Genomic DNA, 18,555 nt, shown 5'->3' with positions numbered 1-18,555 from the left:
CTTATCAATTATTTAAAATATTTATATATAATTAATATAACACCATATTACAATTTTACATAGAAGTGTATTATTTAAATATATTTTTAAACTAAAATATCATTGTTTAATAAAAAAAAAGTACATTTCCGGCCAGATTCTACTTGCTTTTTTATTTTTGTTTCAAAACGTTTGCGAATAACATACGTGCGAAAAAGAAAAAAAAGTGACTTCGATGAGTCTGCTCGTGCAAGAATATATACACACAGGGTGACTCGGTGATTTACGAGCAGCGATTTCTCGTACTCAGCCTCTTCTCTCGTCCTGTCGATTCGTTCGATAGATTCGAGTCCGGAACAAGGGAGAGTACTCGATAGATCGAGGCGCGATTAACGCGACGGCGAAGTCAATTTCGACCCACAAGAGTATTCGGACTGATTGCAAAAGTCTCCATCGCGCGCATAATTCTACTTGGTACACGGTTACGGATGCAACGTAGAGGTATTTTATTTCATTACACATCATGTTCGGGGTATCGAATTATCTTTCAAACAATCGCGCATATATCGTATATCCGAATATAGGTATTTCTCGAATAATGTGTGATCGCGTCGAAGGCATCAAGTTCAATATTTCAATACAATTAACATTTTAATTCTTAATGCAATATTGAATTTTATATTTAAATATAAAAATATTGAATATTCAAATGTAATGAAAGAAATAAATATAAGCTGTTGCTCTTACTGTCAGTCGATGCTCTGAATATTGCCTCTCTGATCACTACTGCTGCTGCACGTATCTAATATAATTTCCCTATTTGTTGCCCGTGTACGCAATACTGTCCTGTATTTACTTATGTTTATGATAGTTTTAATTTAACATTAAAACATTTTTAATACATAATCCTCTTGTATTTTTTATTTACGAATATTACAATTGAAAAAAGCGGCTGGAACTGTTGGGACATTTGCAATAATCGGGACATTTATCCTATATGCGATCGCGCCAAGAAAATCGTGAGAAGTCTATACGCGTTAGACATTTCGATCGACCATTATAGGGAGACGATTTTCACTCGCGTGCGTATACCGGACTTGACTTTCGTGCAACTCGAGTCGAGTCGAGCCAATGTGAAAATTGGTACGACGCGTGATGTGTTCCCCGGCCTTGTCATAAAATTTTAACGTCTCGTCGCTCGCCAAGAGTATGTCTTCCTCTTTGACGGAAGTCAAGTACTTTTTATTTATCAGCCAATTCGCCGGTTTTACGTCCGCCCATACACGAGGGAAATACGAACGCGATCTCGTCCAAGAGAGAGAGAGAGAGAAAATTTCTCTCTTCGGACCTTAGAGCCGGGGGCTCCCTCGACCACGGTATAATGCAAGCATCATTCTTGTTGTTATTATCATTATTTAAGATTCACAACCGTTCCGACGTTGATCGGAGCATCGTTCGATACAAAACTGTTTCAGCGACACCGTAAAGACGCCAACGATCCAGCTCTTTCGCACTCTTTATTTTCCTTCTTCGTGGCGAGACTTTCCTCCTCGTCTGCGCTTGTTACGTGAAATTGGCTTGTTTGCAAGCGATCGTGTTGAGCGTAGGTGGTGGTGGTGTGCGACGGCGACATGACCAACAGAAAAACGTAGCAGTTCTCCCTTCGCGCAACGTGGTCTGAATTACGCTAATTAGTCGCGTTTCGTGTGGGCAAAAAGTTTCGTATGCATGCCGCGATGTGCATATGTTTTGCCGAGTTCTTATTTCATAATTTATTTTCAAGGTGTCATCGAGACTATGAAAGTTAACAAAATATAAAACTTGTATATGATTATTTATTTTAGTAATATAAGACGCGATATTTTCTCCGTTTCTAATAATATCTTACGATAATCGAATATAATTATTGAAAAAATAATAAGAAAAGTCTTGCATTGTTCCGAAGGTACGGTCGATAATAAAAATGTAAGCGATATTATACTTTGAAATGGAGAACTTTTATTACTCCATATTATTTTCTTATAAGTATAGCAAGTATCTTTTGTACAAGAATATGCATTGCGTACGAGCGCTCGACGATAAGCGTGCTCGCTTTTTCTATCTTTCTGGGTTACCGTTGTTTGTTATTGCATACAGTCTGTGTTAGTTGTTAGGAACGCCGGAACGCCGAGAGCGATTTACTAGCTACTTGGCAACACGCGACTAGAAAGTTGCTCGTGCTTTGATCGCCTAACATATAAATCGAGCATTGTTCGTATAACTGCCTGCTCGCCCGTCGCGCCACGCCGTTTTCTTTCTAATTGCATTTGAATTCCATATTCGAAAGAGAGAAGAAGAGAGAGAGAGAGAGAGAGAGAGAGAGAGAGAGAGAGAGAAAGATATCAAGAGAAGGAGAAAAAGAGAACGATTTAGATGCGATACTTAGTTGCGTTATTATAAATCGTTCTAGCGTATGAAATGTGTTATAATTCGCGAACGTGAACTTGCAAAGTGTTACAAATTGCACGCGCGTTATTACGTTTGCGTTTAAGCCCGTATTTATAATCGCGTTTCTGTTAAAGAGCTTAGTTGAAACATATTTTCGTACAGTTTAATAATTTTGAAACATGCGAGAAAACTCAAATAAGTTTCTCTTGAAATACAGCCTAAGTTTTTACAGTTTGATTCCTATACTAAGAAAAATATTTTGTTGTAACAGCAAAATATTTTTTAGTGTAGAAAAAAACAAGTATAATGAGTATTAATAATTTTTAAATCTTATATTGGTTAAAAAACTGAATATCAGTGTCGCATAGTATAAAAGTTGGAGACACTATGCAATGACAAATACGAACCTGTACGATCTCCCTTAGGAGTGAGTGTCATATGAGGACTACGAAGAAGCTGCTGCAACGGAAAAACAAGCAAGAAGGAAAAGAAGGAGACTTGGGAGATGTCAGACATGTTACTGTAGGGTAAATAAATTATTTTTCCATTTGTACAAGTAGTCGCAGAATTAATCTTTGTGACAATTATATGAGGTGTGCCATTTTGTACTAGTCCTCTTCTTTACCGAGCCTCTAAAATTGATTGTTAATCAAAATATAATTATTGAATTGTTTTTGGTTCAAAATATAACATTTATTCCAAGTATCTCAGCTGATACGCTTTTGAAATGAGATTCTATATAGTATAATGACTATAAATATATTAAAGCGCAATCGACCGTGAATTTATTATGTAGCCCAGTCGTCTCAGACAATCGGAAGTCGCACTTCCGACAAACAAATGAAAATTTGATGACATGATAAAATTTTAAACCGTACACTATTATTATTGCTAAACTCTTCTTTCAGTTTATTTGCAAATATAAAAGTGAAAGATTCCGTTATTCATTTCCTGTGCGAATAAGAAAACGAAACAGCTGAGCTATTAAAGTGATGCACTCTGAATCGTATACAATTCGAATAATGTAATTCGAATAAATCGTATGTACATATTATTGAATACTTATAATACTTGTTGAATTTACATAGGAATCCATTAAACAAAAAATAGATAGCGCCAATTTGTACTTTCGCTTTTTGTCTAGGTAGAAAGTAGAAATGAGTGATATAAAAAAGAAATTAGTTTCAATTTCTACTCCTGAGATATTTAGCGCGTGGCACTCTGACAGCTAATTGACTCGCCACGATAATATTTTAAAAGCGCTTTTTGTGCGAGTAAAAAATATTAAGATTATAGTTGTATGAATCGTGTATGAATCGTGTATCGATTTGTATTGCTAAATCGCTCTGCGAATATCGCGCGGAGCGATAATAATGGTCCACGTCGGCGGGATGAATACAGAGAGACGAAGGGAATCTGATTTCTCTCCGATCCGAGAGGATGAGGCCGGTGTAAGGAGGAGAGGTGTAAAGGATAGAACGGGCACGTAAAGACTTTTGCCCTGCCTAAGGGGCTGGGATGTAAAAGACAGAGTCATATTAGACTGACGGACGGACGGTGAAGTTATTAATTCTGCCTTTAATGAATTCCCATGCTGTTTCGCGTTTAGCCCCTGGTCTTAAAAGGCGTCAGGTCCTTTAAATGCTAATTCAACTGGATTCAATACCGATTAATTGCCCGTTTATTGATTCGTTGTCCGTTTTTCGCGGTGTAAAATAATACAACGCACCAGCTCTCGCTTTTGCATTTGGCTGATTTAGCTGTCTGTCGCTCGTGCGCATACCCTTAATTGAATTTCTCTCATTTTGTTTATTGCGGGAGCTATTTTGCAAGTCTGTACGCGCTTATCGATTGCTTATCTCATTTTGGTTTGACATGTGCATTACATATCACGTACTTGAAACCACATTACATTGTCTTTAAATAGTTCGCGGTTTAAATTCGATCCAGACCGTGATCAATCGTTGTTTTTAAAGTGATACACGTGGAAATTCGTTTTATCGTGTCATCGAGAAGGAATGATAAGTGGTACGAAATGGCGTAGATAATCGTGAAATATGTCCGTTGCACACTGCTGTGTGTTTCGCAAGACCGATCAATCGTTATAGAAACGCACGTGCCCTGATCATTACGGGCATTTAATTATTAATTGATTGTCTGCTAAAGCCGCCGGCATGACTTCACGTTTATTTTACGCATTATAGATAATATATTTCTGAATTAGCAATGTGGTACATTACATATATAAAGATCTATGATTTATTTAACATACGTATCTAAATATACAATATCCTAATACACATTAACGTAACATATACTTAGTAAAATGTAAAAATTTATTGCATAAATTTCTATTGCATAATTTTTAATTAGTTTAAAGAAAATTTATAGCTTGTATCAAGTTTGTACAAATTATTGAAATCATGTACGAAAAAACAGTATACCAAAGTATCTTTAAATTTAGTTGTAAATAAGTCGATTTTTAGTAGCTGCAGCGATATGCGTATCAATATCTCGATAAAAGCTAGGATTTTCCAAAGCGGGTAATCGCCGGGCTTACATCTTCGTTAGGCCCGCTTTATCATCTGCGAGCTTGATTAAGGTTCTTTATCAAGCAACGTCATTACTTCGTTTACCAGACTAGCGGCCGAAGAAAACGGCTCGGTGTGTATTTAGCGCGGAATATAAATTACCTTATCGGCCCGCGTCGCTCTTCTTTCCTCCCTTTTAACTTTGAATAAAACAGGCGCGTATATACGCGCCTCGCAAGAGCGCATTCAGCGATATGAGAGCGCGCGAGCAACTTGTTATCTCGCGAAACACGCGCGCGTATACGACGAACGCAAGCGCGAGCTCAGGATCCGTGACCGTGATCCCATGGCGATTATCCATAGGATCTGCTGCGGATATCTCGTTGCGAGCGCAAGAGAGGGAGAGAGCATCGATCGTAGATCACCGGATCACCTGCGTTTGCGGTCATTAGGCTAATGCGAGGTTATATGGGTTCCTCGGTGCTTATTTCCGCCTAATCAATCGTCACTGCTGACGTCATCCGCACCGATGCAGCAGCACTTCTTCTTGTTGCTGCGCCGCATACAAACGCGATGAATCGATTTATTTCTGCATACCGACGATTTGTTACGCAAACTGGTAAAAATCACGTCTTTCATGGTGTCGGTGCTTAGAGCTGCGAAATGATTATTTTTACCACTTTGCAGTTTTAATTGATTTCAATATTTAAGTTAATTCAATTTAATTTGTTTTACATAATCGTTGTTGTAGAGTTGTAAATAAATCTTGCATATCGTAACTTTTGTTCTTAAAATACTAGCTTGATTAATTCTGTAGTTGTGAGGCTATAAATTATCAGGAACAGCAATCTGATTTATGCGGATGTACGTTGGCAAAATGATAACTTGAGCTATTAGTCGTTGTTCGTAGCTAATCGGCGGAAGTACAATACAGGACGTTAGGGATGTGCGGGATAGTAGACTTCTTGGTCGTTAAGGCCGCACGAGGAAGAGATTCTACCATTATCCGTTCGTTTCTTCTCCGTACGTATGGCCAGAAAGAATGCCAATGCATCCTAATGAATGTCGATTCGCCGCGAAGATATTAAAGATATGTGTACGCGGTCTCTGTGTTCGACAGTACGATGCGTGACCGCGACCACGTATTCCAAGTCAACAGCGTAAGTGGGAATCTTGAAATTAACCTAGAATCACTTACTATACATTGTACTGCTACGAAAATTGTATCGTTAACAGCTGCGATAAAAATCATCGATATAAAAAATTGATTATATACCGTGCAGAAAAGTTGACTCATTAAAAACATGTCATGTATTTGTTTTGTGCGTCAGCTTCAAAATCGATATCAGATAAATTAATCAACATTGCTGACGCGATGTTTGATCAATGGATTCTTATCTACGATTCGATAAAAAGGAGTTTGTGGCGTCACAGATGCATTTTATTTTTTAATAAAATCGGCTATTTTATTTAGAGTTAAAGAATCTTCCCTTCGTCTACGCCATTGATCCTGGAGGATCTGCGCGTAGTGTCGAATGAAGCTCTCTCGTGTGTAAAGCGTACACGCAGGGTGCGTCAAACGGTACCGCAGGAATTTGCGGAATTCCAAGGTTCTTGCACAGGCTGCGGTGCCACGACGCTACCGCGATGGCGGTATCGATCGATCGATCGACCGATCACCGAACGAACGAACGAGCCTCTCGGAAACTTCCCAATTACGCGGCGAGGAAACGCCGCTCGTTCAGAAGAGAGAAAACCGGGAAGCACGGATGCACAATAGTCGGAAATGTATGGTGCAGCATACGTGTCAACGTCGAGATTTATGCGCTCTCGCATGTCGCGTACACGACACTTGTCACGCCGAAGATTTTAATGCGCTTTTTAGAGTCTGATGAGCGAGCTGCGTATTTCCACTTATATTCCTATGAAAATGAAAATTACTTTTAAAGTGGTTTCTTTCATAATAATTTATTTTCCATGTCTTTCTTTTGACAGCAATTTCAGTTTTTAAGGATCCACGTACATTCTTCGTAAAGTAAATTGAAATTGGAAATACGTTAATATGTGTATTTTAAATACGCTATATACGTAAGACAGTTGTGTGAATAAAATTATTTAATAACACATTGTTGTAGTTTATGTGTTATTAAAAATTAAATTACGCGGTTACACTTGCGCTTATAAATTTGCGTTTACTGGTGCGTTCAACATTTAAAAAACAAATTACATCTTTAATGATACATTAATTTATCTCATTGAATACTCAATGACAAATTATTTATACGATGTAGATTACTTGAATATGAGACAAAAGGAATTTATGAGTATGAGTAATCGTATCTGTGCGCACAGAAAAATATCAATCTTAAGTAACGGTTATCTTCTCAACAAAGAATATTTTCTCTTTCTTGATAATTGTCTTAAAATATACTTATCACAAATCTTAGAAAAATTCATTATCATATCTGCAACCTGCAATGCTTGCGCCATACAATTGACGTTCTAATATTGACATTCACCTTCTTCTTAAATTTTTCCTTTTTGGCCGACTACTCTAATATACTGTGGTGTTATCCCTTAAAAAAAGAATATTAAAAATTGAATAAGTGCTTTTCTTGACACGAGAATATTTTTCTATATGTGGATGGAAAAAATAGGAAAAATAGGTTCTAATTATTCGCTTTTGAGATCACATCTTGTTTGATGTACGTTTGTTTACCGAGGGATGCCGTCTTTTCGAAGTCACGAAGCTAAACCTCTTACGGGTGAGCATGTATTACGTAAAAGTGCGAGCGGCATCATTGCGTGTATACGTCGCCATAAAGCAGCTTGCATATCCAACTTTATAATGCTGATCTCTCCACGTCGATCCCCTTCTCCTCTCTCTCTCTCTCTCTCTCTTTTCTCTTCTCTTTCTTTTTACTTGCGCGGCAGTCCTGTCTACCAGTGGGTTAACGAAGAAAGTATATGGTGTAACCTACTCGAACTTACGTGCCGGCGAAGCGTGGACCGCGTATAATGTGTGGGCTGAGTTGATCCGGTAGCCCACGTGTTCTATCGACGATTAATCCGCCCCGAGATAGGAAATCGATTCACGCCGAACTGATTTAAATCCCTTGCTTCAACTGTGCGTTATAGGCAATATGTGTAAGTATCGTGGCTATTATTTTGTTCTCTATATTAATAGAATTTTAATGAATTTTGAAAAGAGATGCGAGATTCTTAATGCGCTTAATAATTTTTGCAAATTGGATTTTTTAGAATTTTAAATTGTATTTTTAATAGCAAAATATATTTATATTATCAATGCAGCTGAAATAGAGTTCTATTTTGTAGAAAAACATGTCATTAGTAACGCATATAATAATTATTACAGAAATTTTTGAAACAACTTTTTAAAAATTCCGTTTTTCTGAAATTGGATTGTTATAAAAACATCTGTTTATTGTGTAACATTGTGATTATCAAATTCGAACGGAAAGATTAACGAGAAATTTTTGATAGCAATAATTGATTACTGATCGGTACGCATTAGAGTGGCGTCGAACTAGATTCGAAGTATTACGATAGTAAATCGAGATCGATAGTTTCTCTTACGTTAAAGTATAGCTAAAGTATAGCTTTGGACCAAACGATAACGACGACAGAGTAGAAGTTCGCTTCGAGCGATAGTTTCTCGTTATAATCTCATCGATCAGCGCGTCTCGTGCGGATCGAGGAAATCCGCGATATTTTACGAGGAGGATTTTCAAAACCGACGAGATCCGTCGAGAGGATTACGAGATCGCGTGTAAGAAGAATTAGGAATCGCGCGCGTAAGTATGGGATTCTCATAAAATGAACCGCAACATAGGAAGGATGCCCGCTCTTTTCGCATCTCTTTCTCGTAAAGGATCCCGCGATTTTTTCTTTCTCCGCGCCACTATTGTCTCTCGCGAGAAAATCCATAATTTAACATTCCCATGAGATGCGTGCCATTTTGCTTTTTTCGGGACGGTCGTTAACATTTTAAGATCCTACTCGTAAACCTTTTCGCCAGTTAGCTCGTAATACGAATCCATTAAGGTCTATAATTATGTCTTCCATTTATCAGTCAGTCGCGTTTATATCTTCTACATTATCCAAGCATAAACGTCAAAACGGTATAATTATTTTATGTATTACATCGTCATTCGTGGACACCCGTGAATGTAATAAATTTTCAATATTTCTCGAAAATGTTTTATTACGGCTCTAAGTTTATGTGTCTTCGACAATAGAACGATAAACTTAACGTGGCAACGTAATTCTGCCGATGACAGACTAAAAAATTCTATAACTAATAATGCGGGCGATCTCGCATGTTGGCGCTGTTATGCAATCGCAATGAAATATTGGAAGACATTACGAAAGACCGCGGCAGCTTGTTTACTCGAAGTGCGCGAGATGAATCTTCGCGGAAGGCGCTACGCGCAGGGAAGTATCACTTATTCACATCCTTCCTGCAACGTCTCCGATTGCAAGGAATTTCCGTCTTCCTGCCGACACGCCTCGTACGCGACGCGGATTAATTAAAATTACGAGATGCAATTAGCGATCGTTACGTGTCGACGTATTATTCGGTGAAAGTATTGAGAACCTCGACCTATTCTCGTGCGCGCGCAAACGGTCGGTCGGCTCCATTAATCTCGCGAGCTATTTTCTTTCTCTCTCTCTCTCTCTCTCTCTCTCTCTCTCTCTCTCTCTCTGTCCGCTCGTCGATCGAGCTTATCTCGCGCGGATCTACCTTCCGATACGCGCACGCGTAATAATGCGGATACGAACTATGAAACTATCGGCAGATATCGTAAACGCCTCCCTTGTGCACCCCACTGCGCCACGAGGTACAACGCGTTGAAACGTCGTGTATAAATTATTAATGGGTGAAAATATCGCACGTGTCAAAGTCAAAGATGTTCGATGGAGGCGATGAGTTGTACGTTTGCGATTAACGTTGAAGAAACGTTACGTTTAAGATGAGTAACTGATGGAAAAAATTACTTTGTGTCGCATATCATTTATACTTTGTTGCAATTTCCCAGTGCAAAGAAGTTTAATGTCTAAAGTTTTTACTTGAACACGAAAGGATTAACGTTTAATTTCAGAAGGTTAAACTCAAATTGCCCCCGTAATTTTTAAAACGCGAGTTATATCAATGTTGCTTTGATCGCTTTACTATTATTCATTATTTCGATAATCTCTCCATTTTAATGATTCTTATGTAGAATTATGTGTTTTGAAGCATCGCGTATCTTAATTTACGATACCCAGCCAGACGCACGACGACCTTCCTCTTTGTTTAAGCTCGTTGAGGGACTGCTGGCAAGCTGCATCGTCGTTAACTTGGAAATCGTATATTATACTTAATATCGCATTACGATTACCGTCGTATTACCATTCGCGATTTAAGCGGCGGCCTCTCGCCGAATGCGCACACTTAACAACAGGTTACGACTATCAGCGAAATAATTTGACCAGTCCCCTTTCACTCGGTCGCTCCAAATTAGTAAATCCATAAGACGAATGTTATACGGGATTACCATATGTTTTTGTGCAATCGTGGGTATCGGGCTTACGAGTGTCGTGTGACGAAACATGATTGACAAAAAAAAAAAAAAAAATAATCGTTCGAGGAATGAGGTTTTAATCGCGCCATGTGTATGTATCAATGTCACTCGCATCTTGGCGATCACTTCGATTTTACGCATCTTGCGCATTGCGACGTCCAGCAATTAGTGAATTCTCATGGAGCGCATTAAGATTGGTTGGTTTGCGTTTGATTTTACAATCAATTTATCAGAGCTGGACCGTTTATCGAATAGATTGCGGCACTTAACGGCACACGCACGCACGCACACACACACGGACACACGTGTCGCGCAATAATCTCGCGCGGTAATTAGGATATTCGTGGGAACCTCTTCATTAAAAGCGCATTAAAAGACGCGCGTTAGCGGAAACCGGTCCCCGAACTCGCGAGCGCGCGAGCGGCGCGATATCGCCGCGCGATTTCTACGGATTAAAGGGAAATAACGCGCGCCTGTATTCCTATTTATAGCCATAGTTCCGAGCTACACGCGCAACAGCACCCCGTGCCATTTCCTTCGGCCTGCCCGACCAAGTTCCGATGCGTGTGGATGCACCTTTAAAAGGACACGCATCGCACACTCGGCGGCTCACGTCCAGCGGCGTAGGAAACTATATAACAAGGCGAAACCTACGAGGCGCGTAAAATCTCCGGCCTCGTCGTAAAACTCTCCGCGGGGATTACTGCGCGTCTCGTCTCGTCTCGTCTCGTCTCGTTTTTCGATCAAAACGGGCCGCGACACGCAAACGCATTCGCGCCACGCATAAAGCCCGCGGAACGCGCGGGGATATCGCTCGTTGCGTCGTTGTTACGAGCATTTCGAGGTCTCGCGTGATTAAGGCGCTTTCGAAAAGTGTACACATAAATCAGAGGCAGGCTGCAATTATTAGATAATTCCGATCGTACGCGATATTACCGCCGGTCGTGCAGAGATCCGCTAATGATAATGGAGGCGCTACGTATACAATAATAAACAATTCTCCCATGTAAATTGCAGGGGAAAACGTCGGGCTCTCTCTTATTTCGCGCTTCGTATTTCGATCTATATACGCGGTTCCCATGATGAGAGGAAAGATGAGAGAGGATCGGAATCTCGCGGCGCGGCGCGGCGGAGGAAACTGCATGCCTGGCATATGTGTGTGTGTGTGTGTGCAGCAAGGTTGCAGAGTAGTCATTACGCCCATGTGCAGCGATAACTAGATGATTAATTTATTATCGCCTTCCTACGGGGGTTCACCTAGTTACCCGATGCGCCCGATAGGTCAGTGCGAGGGCCGCACGCCGCTCGGCGGGGGAAAGTATCGATTTTGCATCGCACGAGCAACGCGGTTGCACGCTCCAACGTCTCTATTCGCTCGCTCTGTAAGCACCGCGCGGACCGAGAACGGACGTTATTGTACGTCACGTATATAATAGCCGGTCAGATTAAATCTCCCCGCGCCACGGATAAGCACGCCCGCGTTTTACACGCTACCGTTGTCGTCGTTATAGCCGCCGTTGTTGTCGTCGTTTATCGCGCAAAGATGCGCGCTGTACCGTGATGGCAGAGGCGAATCATGCGGGGTTCCAGGTTTATATACCATGTCCAGTTATCGCTTTGCTTAGTAATGATGCGTATTAATATTTCCAAGATCGATAAGTCCGCCAGTACCATTAACAGTAGCGGCACGTATGAAATGATGAAAAGTGTGTGACGCGAACACTCACGTCGAATGTAGTCGCGACGTCAAATCGATTATAATTTACTGTTTCGCACTAATGACATTTGGTGTATCACGAAATTGTCGTTCCCGCGTATTGTTCATTAATTATTGAAACACTTGCTAGCGTTTATCTGCCGTTATTAATTCTAACAGAATTCCGAGCGATTGTTATCTGTAATTAAATTATTTCAATGGAGTTTTAATAAAGGTACCGTGTCGACCGACCGCGTTCCCGTAAACTTTGACACCGTAAGCCGATTGATGAGCCCGCCGGTCATGTATACTAATTTAAAATTGAAGCCATTACTAGCGACGTTGCCTCGTGTGCACGGACTATTGTTATGCGCCACGCTCGTATCGGGCATATACCGCAATAATAACAACGGCGATAATAACGATCCGCAAGTGCTGGAATAACGGGAACTTTGTGGACCTACATGACGGAATTCTGAATGCATCTGCAAGGACCAACCTCTCATCGCGTCTCTTCAATTTGGCAGCATAAAGAATACTTCATAAATATTATATGAGTCTTGTCCTCTTTTCGAAAGAAAGCTGACGCGTCTTTGATTCAACTTTAACAACTTTTACTGTTAAAGTTTTATTTTGGTGTTTAAAAATACAAAAGACGATTTAAAAATATTATAACTTAAAAAATTCTTTAATACTCTTTTCTCACTTATAGATTGCACTTATAGATTGGTGTTGAAATAATTGAAGTAACATTATTTTAATGTAAACAAAATCTTACGTTATTTTAAGTTAACATAATTTTAATTAAACTTGAATTTAGCGTTTAGTTGAAAATTTACAGTGGCACTCTTATTAGAGTTCTCGTTACAGTTACAATTCCCTATGTAAAGGATGAAATAATTATCTTTTTATCCTTTCTTCTACTAGTTTCATCTTTTAATATATTATCTCATGGAATCATCAATTATGATCATTGCAGTACAATTCTTTCATTATATAGGAGAAGGTTTCGCGTCTCATAAAGGTTTCATTAAGCATTTCGTCGAGTGTGTATTGTTCTGTCTGGTTGCGTGTTGTTGCACGTTTAATTCTATCGTCTAGAAAGTGAGCCCGTCGATTCCCATAAGTATCGTTAGTCGTAATCCAAGACCCTCCAACTAGGCATGTGATACGAAAACTTGACACCAAGTATGCATGCGTCTAAGGCTCTTATCATCCGACACTATTACACACACACACGTCGCCTGTCTCGCACGGCGGCTCTTTATCCTCCTTTGATTTTATAACGTTACGCCGCTGTCGCGCGGAGGTTTAATAGTCTAGAGAAGTCCGCGACGATAATGATCGTATCGTGTAACGCTACTCGCGCTACTCGCAAGCCAAATCGTAATTTTCTCAAGAGTGTCTCTTTATACGTATATCACTTACCTTTAGCGATGCGCGAGTGGAATTTTACGCGCGGTCGCGTGCTTTTATTCAACGCGCGTTGATTTTGTCGGGAGGGAGCGGTAAATCTTGGAACGAAGCTGCCATAAAGCGCTCCAAGGCTGATCTCTAACGATCGTGCGAATGGAAACCTAAACTACCACGTGTCGAAAGGAAATAATAACGAAGCGCTAAAAAACGCGTCAGGATATCGAGAGCGATATTATTCACACGCTTCTTACTATTGTTTCGGCAGAACGAAATTATTTAATAATATGTACACATACACGCGATGTTGCACTAATATTTTACAATGTGCCGCGCCGGCGACCGGTTTATTTCCTTGTCGAACGATAAGAAGATTAATGTGCGCCGCGGCCAAATTATAGCGTACTAATTCACGGCTGCGATGGAGCGATAGCATGGTGCAGCCTGAACTTGAGATTTTCGAGAGTGGAACAATAAATGACGCTAATTCCGGTTGCCCGAACGGGACCGATGGTTCCGTCTTTCCTACAAACTACGATTTTCTGCACGATTCCCGAACGATTCCCGGAAAAAAGGCGGCTGGTGTGGTCTCGTTCGGCACGCACAGCGCCCTACCCTACGAGGCAAAGGGCTCGGAGGAATAATATTCTCTTCTAACGCGATATTTTCGTTTCTTTGAAACATTAGTATTTTAGAAGTCGTGCTTAATATATTATTAACATAGATAATTTAACAATATTAGTTCCTGACCAATGTAATTCTTACGCTATTAATATTCCTGGCGTACTTACCTACGAATTCTTCAAGTTAATTTCTCGACTTAAAAATGACTTCTTATATTCTCTATAGCTTTTTATTTTATATTTCCGTAAAGCAAGTGTAGTAAGTTGCGATTTTCGTGTCCGATACTGGCTCGGGATACGTCAGAGCCAGAATCTGGATCTTATTTTTACGCCTCTCCGTCATATGCGTCCCGTGCACGTTACTTTTTCCCCCTTCAACTGCGGCAAATGTGGCGCGCTCGTTTCTTGAATTGCACTTTATTTATGCGATCCTCAATGATCTCGCGGTAGAGATAACCTCGCGGGAAGGCACGCCGCGCGAGACTATTTCCCCGCGGAAATATCCTTACGTTAACAACCCGGGGTGGCGTGCTGGAGCCTCGGGGTCCTCGGGGAATCGTCGTCTCACCGCGCTGCGCGGAGAGGTCAGCGTCGTCCTTTCTGCAATTTTATTGACGACGGCGAGGCGCGGAGTAGCGCGCTTTCCTCGCACGAGGGATTCCAGCTTTACCGCGTCCACGTTCTCGCCGTTCTATCTAAAATTTACGATATTTCCGATCCTCTGGCTTTTTTGTGTCTCTTTTTTTCCCCTCCCCTCTCTGCTTGATGAGCACCGGCGTTTGCGTGCGCGGTGCCGGAAGCATATCGCGCCGATAGATCTAACGGTGAATTAGCGCGGATGAAAGAGATTTTTCTTTCTCGTTGCAGATGCTGCGGTCGGCGGATCACCTTCTTCTGCATCCGAGCGGCGAGATCGCGCTCCGATTATGGTGAGTGAATCCCCACCCTTTATACAACGTGCTAGCCTTGCGAGATAAATTATTTATGACGCACGCTGCGCGCCGTCGGTGGTATCGATTTATCGAGACGGTAGGATCGATGGTTTTTCTACGAATTCGCGCCAACGAAAACGTAACGGTACGCCTCGTTTTTACCGCCAAATCGTGTTTTCTTTGATGCATATACGCATCGTCGATCGATTTTGCTTGTATTGCACACGACAAATTTATTATTCTTCGTCGGCAAATTTCAATTCAGTCTGTAAACTCACTACGCGCCATCAAAAGAAGTTACATGTACTAGTTCGTATTCCGCGCTTGAGAAAAATTGAAATAGAGATTCAATACAAATAAATATTTATTTAAAGAATGTGTCTACATACAAAATACTGTTTGAAAGAGTGCTTGGTGTTATAAATATGAAAAGAGTAAACAGTATGTAGTATTCGCATATGCATTTATTTGAAATAAAACTTTATTTTTAAAATTATTTTTTATTATCAGTTTTTAGTTTAATTCAATTTTATGTATGCATTATCTCTCATGTATCTCAGATAGAAATACTGTCGTGCGTCTTAAATTTTTTTTCATACATCGCTATTTCCTGAAGAAATTACTTTCATATACCACTTTAGATTTACTTTTCTCTTCGAGATAAATACGATGAAGCGTGACGTGAAATTTGCACGGTATATCTAGCCACAGGCTAGAGGCTCAAGGAACACTTATTGTCACTTGACGGTCGATATGGAAATCTCACTCTATAATATACATTATGGAGTATCGCCACCCACTTAAAAACCAGCGTTGCGTTATGTGCCCGGTGTTGCTTTGTAACGCAACTATTTCTTCTTTTTTTTTCCATTAGAAACTGGGACAGCCCACGGTGGGTTATATCATTGCCTTGGATTACGCGATTGCTCGTTAACGCGTGCTCGTATATTGTGCAAACCTTCACCCACGACACTGTTAAATATTAATTGTGGCCCGGTGTGTAATATCGCACTAGTTCTGCCCGGTTTAGGTATCGAGCGGGCCAATATACTCGCGATTCCATTCCATTAGCTACCTTCCGTAAATTAGATTTGTCCACAGTTCGCGAATTATCAACAATTGAAGAAATTTTGTCCTGCCCGCGAACATCGAAGCGACAATTTAAGCGCGTTGAGAATAATACACCGTTGTAAATGTAAATGTGCGAATGTCCACGAAGAGATAACGTGTACGTCGTCGTCGTCGTCGTCGTCGTCGTCGTTGTTCGATTTGCCCTGAGGTTGACTGATCTCGATTTACCGTTACTACTCGGCGGAGACGAGGAAGAAGAGGCTTGGGCGGTCGCGCTCTAATCTTCCAGTACGTTCTCGTCTAATTAGCCCTTTCGCCGCGAAGGGCGTGCACCGTAGGTAACTTCTTTATGAGAATAACGATGTAAATGACTAACTGCCTTTATAATTCTCTTCCTCGTGCTTCTTTTTTTATTTTTAGTCGATGTTTCGTAAAAACGAGCTAACTCACCAAGCAAGCCCGTTTTGAATAAATTAGGTTTAAAGCGCGGGTGTTTTATGCTGTCGGTTCACAAACACGCAGTACACTTATACATAACATATTTTTTTAATTTTGTCAGCTAACAAAATTCTGCGTAACGTATAAAAGGCAGCCGTCACGCGAATATATCGTACAATGTTCCATAGAAATATAACCGCCACTTTATCGTTTGATTATGCTCCCTGCTGACATGAGAAATGTTTTAATGGAGAGTAAACGTTTCGAAGCAGATGGGACATATATCGTATGCTATTTTCTGACTTTTTTGCGACATACGTTACTATTATACCATCTCAAAGGTCTCTCACCAAAGGCCACTCGGTTACATAACAGGGTATAACTAATCGGAACCTACATACACGTGCCCAAGTGCAAGTAAAGATTGCATACGTAAAAAAATTATATCTAATTTAATAATTCTTCTCGTTAATCTTGTAGCGAGGACGAATCAAGTTCCTGATTTCAGGTATTTGTTTTTTTTTTTATTTTTACGATTCGTGCTAAAGAGTGTCTTTGACGTGCCTTTGAATACGGCCGACGAACAAATAATCGTGAAAAGCGGCCGCGTTTCGTGCGTTCCTAAGTGAAATATTAAGCATTACGCGGCACTCACGTGAGTGGAAAGCACGCGAACGTAACTCGTACATGGCTCGCTGTACCAGCTTCGAACGAAGAACAGTATGCGCGACGTTGGTAAAGGTACGTTCACCTCCTTCCGCTCGCGTTCGAGACACGTGTTTAAGATCACGCGTCGGTCCTATTAAGCTGGTCAATCATTACCGTGTTGATTGCACTGATTGCTTTTCGGTCGACAGGTTCTATCACGGTCTGTTCGCGTCACGGTGTTACGAAGATTATAGTTCATAACGGCCTTCATTATAATTTAAGGGATTAAATATTTAACCTTAGCCCGAAATCACTCTTTGAGATTTAATGATAATTTGTATAAGAGATGTTTTGTGATAAATACACGTGTATTAATTTTTTAAAACTGTAAATTAAATTTCAATTAATTATATCTTTCGTATACTCAGAGTTAATTTGATTTAGTCAGTTTTAAATAATAAGTGAAAAAAGTTTTTTTTTTTTACTTTGACTAGTCCACTCATAAGAAAGGAAAGGCATGTTCTATCGAAATATTGTCACCACTTAACCGCGATGCTGATTGGGTCTCTTGTTTTCACGCGAACACGCGCGCGTGCATAATAACGCGCGATACGCATGTGCATTCCTCTCGTGCATGAGTCAGACAAATGGAATTTCGTGACACGCGATACCGAGCCGAACCGCGGCGGTTTATTAACAAGTCATCCGGGACCGGGTAACTCTCCTTGTAACGTTCGCCGCCGCCGCCGCCGAGCGTTAGAAGTCTCTCCGGCGTTTCGAATGCACGCACCGATGCGTGGAGAGGTGCACGCGAGAGCTCGGAACGACAAGACTCGAGCGACGATTCATTTTCCGCGATGCCGACAGTTCAGCGGCTGCGGTGTCCTACATGAATATTGGACCGGAAAGAAATCTGAGATGCGAATAATAAAATATGACTGAACTGAGTTATACACAGATAACAATTTGATAACGATAACTTATCATGCTAGTAAAAATAAAGACCTCTAAGTAATCATGACAGCTTATTAACATCTTCTCTTAAAAAAAAAAAAAAAATATTTCGAAAAATTAAGAGAAAAAATTAAATAAAAAATCGAGTAAAAAGTAAGTTTTATTATTGTACAATTTTATAATTACGTTACAATCGACTGTTTTTATGAAATTATAATTATTACCTATTGCTGAATATCTCCAATACAGTATATCTCC

General features: G+C 40.4%; 1 protein-coding gene across 7 annotated transcripts in view; it reads left to right on the top strand.

The window, feature by feature from the left end:
• Positions 1-18,555, top strand: part of LOC105835954 (protein shank) — a 116,401-nt gene that overhangs the window by 31,898 nt on the left and 65,948 nt on the right. For all 7 annotated transcript variants that reach the window (XM_012679640.3, XM_012679639.3, XM_012679642.3 and 4 more), the window contains exon 2: positions 15,122-15,183. The gene's annotated coding sequence lies outside the window, so the exon portion shown is untranslated. The remainder of the gene's footprint in view (positions 1-15,121; positions 15,184-18,555) is intronic.

Source organism: Monomorium pharaonis, chromosome 8 (assembly GCF_013373865.1).
Source record: "Monomorium pharaonis isolate MP-MQ-018 chromosome 8, ASM1337386v2, whole genome shotgun sequence".
Taxonomy (NCBI): domain Eukaryota; kingdom Metazoa; phylum Arthropoda; class Insecta; order Hymenoptera; family Formicidae; genus Monomorium; species Monomorium pharaonis.
Note: the sequence above shows the minus strand (reverse complement) of the source record. Positions and strands in the feature narration are given on the sequence as shown.